This window comes from Ammodytes marinus (assembly GCF_949987685.1).
Source record: "Ammodytes marinus genome assembly, chromosome: 14".
NCBI lineage: Eukaryota > Metazoa > Chordata > Actinopteri > Uranoscopiformes > Ammodytidae > Ammodytes > Ammodytes marinus.
Genome location: NC_137218.1, coordinates 17,190,130 through 17,199,919, shown reverse-complemented (window position 1 = coordinate 17,199,919; position 9,790 = coordinate 17,190,130).

Genomic DNA, 9,790 nt, shown 5'->3' with positions numbered 1-9,790 from the left:
AGAAACCAAAGACATACTGTATATTATTGAGTGGCTATAAATCATCAAAGCACAAGCGTTCCTCCCTCTCACCTATTCCCCTTTTCTATTTACATCAGATAATGCTTGGTTCAGCTGAAAGAATAAACAGTTCTTCAATGTTCCTCAAAAGGACATTTTACACATCCATGTAATTAGCCTCCCACAATGACATACATTGAATCCAACTGCAAAATAAGGTGTATTTCCAAGATCAGGATGCAGCATTTACACCTTATTAGACGGTGCGAGGAGGAGAGAGCGAGGACATCTGGGAGAGAGTTAAGGATGTGTCATGAATCTAAAGGTCATGTTTTGAATTTAAATCAATAGTCTGCACCTGGTGGATTTCTCCTTATCTATTCAGATTTCTCATTTCACTCAAAATCTATGTTAATAAATAGCACTTAAGAAAAGTTCATTCGGGTTTTTTCTGGCATCCATGCTAGCACGGACTTAAGAGCTCCTGACAGAGCGAGTGACAAGATGACAGTCTGGGGAAGAGATGGGAAGGCAGTGAGAGATTCTTGTGGACAGCTTCATATGACTTGTTATTCCTCTAATGCATAATGATTCTGAAGCTGTTTGCTGCCTGGAATTTAATTGGCACTGCTCATGTAAATGTGCAATGATTTACAATAAGGATCAAGAATGCAAATAAAGTAAAATGGGGACATGTTTCAAAAGCCACTCTGTTCCCCCGACTCCCCCCCCCCCCTCACAGCCAGCAACTCTGAAATGTCATTACTGCTAATAGCAAAGCAAACCATTTAAAGTTTTCTAACTGCTATTCTCACATAGCAGTTATTCTACTGAAATAGAAAATATAATATTTTTCAATCAGCATTTATTCCAAATATTCTTTTGGGTATGAAGAGACACCCTGCCGACCAAGGTCTGTTACCTTAAGTACAACAGAGAAACCCCAATGTGCTTCAAAGACAAAATAAGTCTGAGGAAAAGGGAAAATTACAGAGAGCAGCTGTGATTTGGCCCAACAGAAATTGTGAAGAAGCTGTACAAAATGCTACAAGGGCAGCAAGGTCGGTGAGTGCAGGCGGATTGGCAAACTTCTCGAGGCAAAGCAAAAAATGAGAGGAAGAAAATATGAGTGCACCAAGTACACCAAAGAAAGATGATGCAATAAAACGCTGACACTACAGAGAAAGATTGGTAGTAGGAAGAGGAAGGAGATGGATGGACGGAGGGCAAAAATAAACTAGAAATTGGTGGGGGAAAAAATGTTTTATAAAAAAAAGCTGGATGGCAGGCAGACGTTCGAAACCGGGCATTTACAGAAGATGGAGACACGAAGGAGAGAGGTAGAGGCAGTGCGGTCGGTGGGTGGGTGGTTGGGCGGCCATCACTGCACAAGCCTGAAGCGATGAAACATTACGCGCGGGATAATGAAGATGGTTCTGCTCGGTCACACTCCACATTAGCCCCAGAGTCAGGCCGACCCCAAAGTGTCAACAAGTTAATAGACTGGGTATCAGTGACTATTTCACACCGCTGCTCTCCAACCAGACGCCCAATTATTTACAGGGATTGTGTGGATTAACAAACATAGATACCTCTACATGGAAATGAATGATAAAGGTTAGGCCTGTAAGCATGAATAGGTGTGTGTAGAATTGTTGATTGCATGAGAGACAGGACTTTTTATTCAACGGGAGGATTTTTAGATTTAGATTTCTTTATTAAAAAGGGACAGCGCACATTAATAAACATGAGCACCAAAGTTCAACATGTAAATGTGCCAGATTTAGCCATGCAGGCTAATTTTCACCTGTAATCCCTGGATCATGTGAGATGTCAGATTAAGTATACTGTATTTATTGATTATCCTTTAAAGGTCCCCTATTATGTAAAATGCACTATTTCTGTGTTTTTTCCAACATAATATGGGTCCCCGGTGTGATGATAGACCCCCAAAGTGGTGTACCGATTGACATAAAGACTGATATTGATATTCCAGGATTGTTGCCACTAGCATGGCAGGCGTCCTTTATGGCACTCAAAGGTGCTCCGAGGAACTTTCAGCTTGTGTTCATTCTTGCACCCCCCTTTGGACAAAACATTTGTAAATCCTGAATAGATCCTCATGTTGGTTGGGTGAAATACTGTCATGTAATGTCATGATCGCAAAAGTCAGACTACTCTCAAACTATAAATGTAAGTGCATCTAAGGTGTAGACTTCTAAATCCGTTCTTTAACTTTAATCTTACACCAGTAAACATTCAGGGGAGGCTGCCATAAATAAACCAGGCACCTACAACTTTTTTATTTGAGACAAATTAACGGGGAGCTCTTTAAGATAATTTGCCACCCTCTCTCTAGAGCAATTAGGTGAAGATGGGAGTGACAGCAGCGTGCAGAGAGCAGATGCAATGGTGTGACAGGCAACCAGGCGCTCTCTCCAGTGTGCTACACCCAGTGCTCCTAATGCTTGGGCTTGTAGATAACTTTACAGATCAGCCATGATGATGTTGCTTATTAATTCAACAAGTCAGCTCCGGCTGGCTGGCTGCTCTTTTATCAGTGCAGTCTTTTACTAATTCACTCTACAAAGGCAGCTGTGAGTGATGCAAGCAAAGGGAAAGCAACGAGTGAGGGAGACAGAGAGTAGCAAAAACTAAGTAGACCTTATTTAAACCCTATAAAGTAATTGCCTCTAGTCACTGAAACAAGGGTTTTGAGGATAAACAATTGATCCATAGATCCTAATCCAAAACTGACTCAAGAGCATACAGAGTACCTCGCTCTGACTGCAGACAATAATGAAGTAAACCTAAGTTTTCGTTTAAATTTGTAACCATGTCAGAGGCCACTGCCTCACTCAGCAGGTTTCTAATGATTCAGTATCACTGTGATGACATGAGCAGAACAAACACTTCCTCTGAAAGCCACCAGACACTAGTGTGAGTATCTTTAACCCTTTCTTCTACCTCTTTTTAAGGCATAAGCGATCATATATCGGCAACACATCTGCTTGAATTATTTGCGGTATCACACTTAAAGACATCCTGAATCCTAAAAACATAATTAATTCACACAAGCTTTATGAGGCTGTTACAGTGAATATGGTTCATACGGCTTTAAAGAAGAAGAATGTTTTCATGGCTTGGGGGGTTATCTATTTATTTTGCTTCTGACACATCAGAACTGTAATCACATCCAAGTAGCATCAGATATTTAAGTGTATTTTTGCTAGATTGTAAAACCAAAACATGAACTGAAACAGTGTGCCCCCCGCTTCTCAGTGTTGACACATGAAACATTCATTTTTTGTCCTCCTTCTTTCTTGGTGTGTGAGCGTGTTGTGTGTATGGGGGGGGGAAAAATGTTCACATACTCAAACTTGAATAATATATGTTTCTGAAAGAACGATCGGTGGATTTGGTTCAGCCGGGACGTTGTGATTGATTGACTAAAAGAAAGTTCAGATATGCTGCTACAACCACATGGAATAATTCACAACAGGTGCTGAAGCTCAAGAGGGCACAATTCGTCATATATTAGCTACACTTGTTCTTGCAACACTGACACTTTCGACGAAATATGTTTTACTCTTAATAGCCTTTTTGTTCTTTTGATATTTTTGCTTAATATAACTTTTTTTTTTACCTATTACTCTGCCATTTACTTAGTTTTTTGACTTTATTGTCTGTTTTTACATTGTTAATTTGGCACACTTGTAAAAGAGGGAGCTTGTTATTTTCTTGTTTCTCTTGTGACGTTTTGTTAACCGGGTTTCATTTGATTGACAGCTGTTGTACAAATAATGTTACAGTAAAATGGGCACCTCGTTTATATATGCTCCCTGGCAGAGCCTGTAAATTCTTACAGCAATGTAATTAAATCTGATAATAAAACAAATGCTCGCTCGCATCGCTGTAGATTGACTTTGATCACAACCCCAGAGAATAGGAAGGTAAAGTGCAGTATCCTTGCTAATTACCTCTGAAAAGTTAAACCCCATAATTATGAGGAAAGTGGCTGAGTTCTTTTTCCCCGTACAGATATAAAAAATGTCACTCAAAATGAAAATGTTCCTTGACATGCAGTAGATCAAACTCTTTCTGAAACTGTAAAAAAACACAAAGTATAGTGAGTTTTTGAAATCAGCTGTCTGTTCATCTGAATGATTCTTTTGTCCTTATTCACATCATTATTCTCCTTAGTTTTTAATTAATTTTGTTTCAAGACCACAGTGTGCCTTTAAGTACGAGAAACAAAGAGTGAGATAGAATTAGAGGGGAGAGAGAGGAGGAAGGGATGTTTTATGCTTCCCAAATTGAGATGAAAAAGCTTCCGCGGCTTTTGAAAGCTCAAAGTGTTTCGCCATGTATGAGCACGAATAACATGAAGAGCAGTCTGAATCGACGGGGATAAAATATAGAGGCATAATGGGGACTCTGGGTTTTCATGAGGTTTCTGACATGCTGCTTTTTCTCGATCCAAAAAGAAAGGAGCAGTTTACTGTCAGGGATTTGCGACGGTGCACATATCTTCACACATAACGAGGATGTCTTTGTGTCAACCAGTTTTGTCAAAATTGTCCCGAGCGCGCTGCAGTGAACCTGACCCAGTTTGTATACTTGAAAAACACCCCCTGATAGGAGCAGCATGACATGGCTAGGCAGTCCCAACAGAGCCTGTGTTGAGCAGGCGGTAAGCATCTGGGTTTGACATGAACCTCTTCTAGAGTGCTATGTTTTGTCCACAGGGGCATGTCATCTGTTGCCTGTCGTTATAGCGAGCTCAAAAGGCCGATTGGTGCGGTTAATGTTACCAAACATGATAACAGGGCCCGGCCGTGGGAAACCTTCAACGTTGAGTATAGAAGAGGTAAGCCGGTTGACAAAAGAAGGCCGTGGCTTCCAGTGGGTTGTAAACATCGGTTACACAACAATGGAAATTAACTCTCTGTGGTGAAGGAATGGACTCTTTGAGGATCCGCCTTGGTGAACAAATCTGTTCAAATGCTATGGGGAGATGTGGCGCCAGCAGTGCATAACCACGAGGCAACCACCTTTAAATTTAAAGGGTATTTCAGCTCACTTGTCAGCATGAAACATTGTGCGGTCTGGAGGTCAGTTTATTAACATACAGTGTCCCTACTATCAATTCCTCGTCAGCTTTAAAGAACCTTTAATTAATATTTTAACAATAACAAAGTATTGAAATTCTAAAGTGATTAAAATGTGACAATGAGAAAGAGGTCGCTCAAAGGGATGAACTTACCAAGAACTTTCTCCTGAATTTGCGGCTACCATCACCTTTACAGAGCTTCAAACACAGTTTCAGCTCATTGTTTAGCTGTTGGGCCCACACATTTACTGTTATTGTTCACTCTCACGGCTCTCATAGCACCATATCGAATGTCTGATCAACATTCATCTGGCCAGAAACACTATTTCAGATTAAAGGTGCTGTAAGCGGAATGGTTCTTTTAGCTAACTTCCTGTCAGTTACTGCAGTTAGCAGTCCCCTCGCTCGTCCCTACGTCACCACATGCACTGCGGTCTTCAAGCAGCGAGTTATCTCGCATTATCTCAGATCCACAAGTGTTATACAACATGATAAAAACCATCAAAACAGACATTGGGAAGGATTTTTACCTGCTCCGCCATTGTAGGCGAACAAACATTCACCCATCTGTTGCTCTGTGGGTGCACCGGCAGTGAGACGGGTGCAGGTTTGTAGCGTTCTTTCTTCTGATTGGATACCACTTTCGGGATCCCTGAACAATTTAATTTGCCGATTACATGCAGAGCGGGGGACTGAGAGATCGGAGGTATGAAACGCGCACACTATATAAGTGATCACTGTATGAATATAGAGCGATTTAATACTTATATTAACCTAAATATATCGCTCACTTCACCTTTAATGACTATGTTGCAACGCAAGAGATTGATGTGTGCATAAGCAGCTGTTTTTCTACAACTTTTTTTCTATTGCTCCTAATTGGCCAAAATAAAAATTGAAAAGTTCCAGGTGGGGAAAATCAATTTCTTTCCTAGCTTTCTGACATAGTATGCTGTTTCAAGTGAACACTGTATGAAAAATGAATTTTTTATGGCTTCAATATTCCGTCAAATGGAAATATTCTACAGTTCTTGTGCATCAATTCATACAGTACTCCTCATTGTCCAGCCTGACATATTTGGATAAAAAAAAAAAAGAAGCTTTGGGGTCAAAACCAGAATTTAAAATATAGTTTTATGAGTTGGAGCAATTCTTCGTCTCCACATAAGTTTGTAACAACTGGCTCTCAGTGAAGTTTAAGAGGTCATATAGGAGGGCCAGTTGCTAGAGAGGTCACGCCTTTAACCTCAGTGTTCAATTCTAAAGCTCTAGGCATCTAGAAGGAACACGGCATTAGACTTAGTGAATAAACTTTGTCCCGGATGTGAAGGACTTCCAAAAAACCTGTCATGACAAATCGGTTGGTATTCCATTTACATTGATCTTGGATGCCGTCCTCAACATTAGTTTCTGTGCCAGCAAAAAGGACAAGAAACACATTGTTTGCTCATATTGATCAAACATTTTTTGACAATTAATATTTGAGGCCATCCCATGAAATAATTAACTAACTTAGAAAAATAGACAAGCTGGAAGTGGTGTAACAGCAATACATGTCGTTGATCCATGTTCATAATAACCTGAGAGCATTGCACCATTTGGTAGAGGGAACTGAGAACATGCAGTCCTGTTATGAATTTATAATATGTATCCTGGGTTTCATGGTGGAAAGAGAATTGATTTCAGAGTTCATGTATAAAGTCATGAATCATAAAATATTAAATAATGTATTTACATAGCTTTGGTTACAGCAACCCATCATCCCATCCCCCTGCTCTGAGCCGCCATTTCCCAACCTGAATTACATCTGCTGATAATTAAGTTTGACTGGCTTATTACATGTCATGTACCATTCATCTGTGCACCATAACTCCTGCACTTGACCAGGGACCCTGTGACATGAAATTATTGAAAAGCTCTCGGTGAAATCCCTTTTTTCTCCCCGTGTTTGAGTCTAAACCATGGGTCTAAACATGATGTAATGTCTGCTGTAAATCAAGGGTAACTCAGTCTGACTTGGTATAAATTGTTTGCACCAGCTGGCTACAGGAGTTCTACCAGCCAGAATCCATATTGCTCAAAGACCAGCAGTAAGAAGGGGGATTGCATTACAGGAAATAGTAACATTGGTGTAAAAGCGTATCGCTGACAGATATTTTCCATATGAATTAGTCAGTTACATGTTCCCAGTGTCTTGGGGGAGAGGGGGAGGGGGGGGTGCATGTAACATTAGATTTATTGTGTCTGCTCTTGCACCTGTCTCAAAAGGCAAATTAATCCCGAACCCAAAAAACATCCCTCTCTCTCTCTCTCTCTCTCTCCCCCCCCCTCTCTGCACGGACATGACACATCTGTCGCAGCCATTATCCACGGGCTCCACACATTTCTGGGCTACATCACATTCCACCTTGACATGGAGGATGTGTGGTTACTGCAGCTCTCTCCCCCGACTGGCTGAACAACTTATACGTGAAGTTTTCCTTTCCTTTCTTTTCGCGCAGTCCCGCTCCCTTTTTCCTCCCCCTACTCTCCTCACCTCAATCCAAACGCTTCCTTCAAGGTAAAGAGAGGACAGCAGATAAATGTCACAGACTATACCCTGCTCGAAGCAATTGATATGTACACAAAGGTCAACACGAGGTGAAAAGGAAAGCGACTAAAGATCTTGAGAGTGCAACTCTATTTAGCCTTTTAGGGAAATTAATGTATTTTCCAGTGATGGAAAATAACTAAGAACCTACTCTAAACATCTCACTTTCTCACAAAAAGGGATTGATTTTTCACCTTCTTTTTTCCTCTTCCGTTCATCATATCAGAGCAGCTCAGATTTATCTTGTGATCGTTTGGAGGGGACCACAACCCCTGTGCCAGGACTGAACTAAACTACTACACTGTATTTAAAGTACCAAATAGCTACCAAGAGTCAAATCTGGCCTATACGATGTATTGTATCTCTACTAACTTTGAAATGATGTCATATCATAAAAATATCAGTCACAGAGAACATTTTACTGAAGAATGAGGACTTTGGATTTTGCAATTTAGGATTCTGACAGCATGCTATCTTGTATTGGAGTATTTTTACTTTAGTCCTATTGCATTCGCACTTTTTCGTATATAGTAAAGTATCAGCACACTTATTCCATCACTAATATTTCAAGATAATACAAACAAGAAGAAAAATAAATGAATCCCACTAAGGTCATAAATTCAATCCAGTGCGTGACTGTGTGCCTGTCTAAGAAGAGATTGTGGTGCAGTGCCCAGTGCTCAGGTGGTGGCTGTCCTGATGAGACATGGCTTGACTGTCCTTAGGCTAACTTAACAACATCATCAACAGCCAATCACAGCGTCCCGTGCCTGGCTTTGAAGATCCAAAAACCATGGGGGACTGAGTGGATTCATTGCTGTAAAGCCACTTTATCACGCTTACTTACACAAACGCAACAGATGCACCGTAATGTTTCGCTTTAAGAGGAAAATATTGCCATTATTCTGCTTGGAATCAGAGTCTCTATTGCCTCAAACATTTTGGCTGAAACTATTTGCTTAGTTTTTCTGTCACTATCTCCCTTTGCCATACCAGTGGAGGCACATCTCCTCCACCATCGAATGCTTCTTTGATATACAGCTGCAAAGGGAAATAAGAGAAGAAGAAAAAAGCTGAAAGAAACAGGATCCAGGCTTCATTTCTGGGGAGTTTTTTTGCTTTGTAGAAGACGAAAACTCATCCACATTAAGCTCATTTGAAACTTTGATCTCTGTCTATGAATATTTTGGTCTGTGACTTTAATAATACTTAATTACTTATCAATCTATAAAGCAAGAAACGTCTGTCTGTCTGTGACTCGCATATCTCTCACACTGTTAGTCAGATCGGCCTGAGCTTCCGGATATTGCTTGCGCATAGCACAAAGGTGTGCATCCTTGATTGATTATGAAGCTTTTTGGACCAGATATGTAGAAGTTATCATATTTATATCATGCTGGCGGCGAATACATGCGCACACTGTAGGCCACAGTAACAACGGGCATGAAGCGGCATGAAGTAGTCTCCGGCTAAACCCTGCGTCCCTCTGATTTGATTGGCTGCTGCGACCAAAGCTTGAAATGAGTGACTAGCGGGACACACACAGCAGACCTGCTTCCTACGGGCACTGCACTAGTTTAATAAAAAAAAAAACAGCCAATCAAAACTATATGCATTGTATGAATATTCAAGAATAACTTTTAGTCTCATGGTAAAAGCACATACACACAAACACACACCTTAAATAATCAAGCTCATAATATTTGATATACTTTCCCTTTCAATTACATACAGTAGCTGTCTGAAAATTGTTTCTCAGCAGCTGCTCCATCCTGCAGTTCACAGCCCCATACTTGCAGCAAACATGTGGGATTTGTAAGTGAAGTTATATGGAGGCAAGTGAAAAAAAGACATCACAAATGTGTATGTGTGTGTGTGTGTGTGTGTGTGTGTGTGTGTGTGTGTAAGGGAGAAAGGGACAGAGAGAGACAATAAATGAAAAAAGAAAAGTGAGGATGGGCTGAATGAAGTGGATGGACTACGTTATATGGCACTGTCTCTGCACCTCTCTCAACCTGCTCAGTGAGCCATGTGCTGGGCCTTGTAAACTGCAATGTTGCTTGATTACTTTGTCAGTCTTCTTAAGT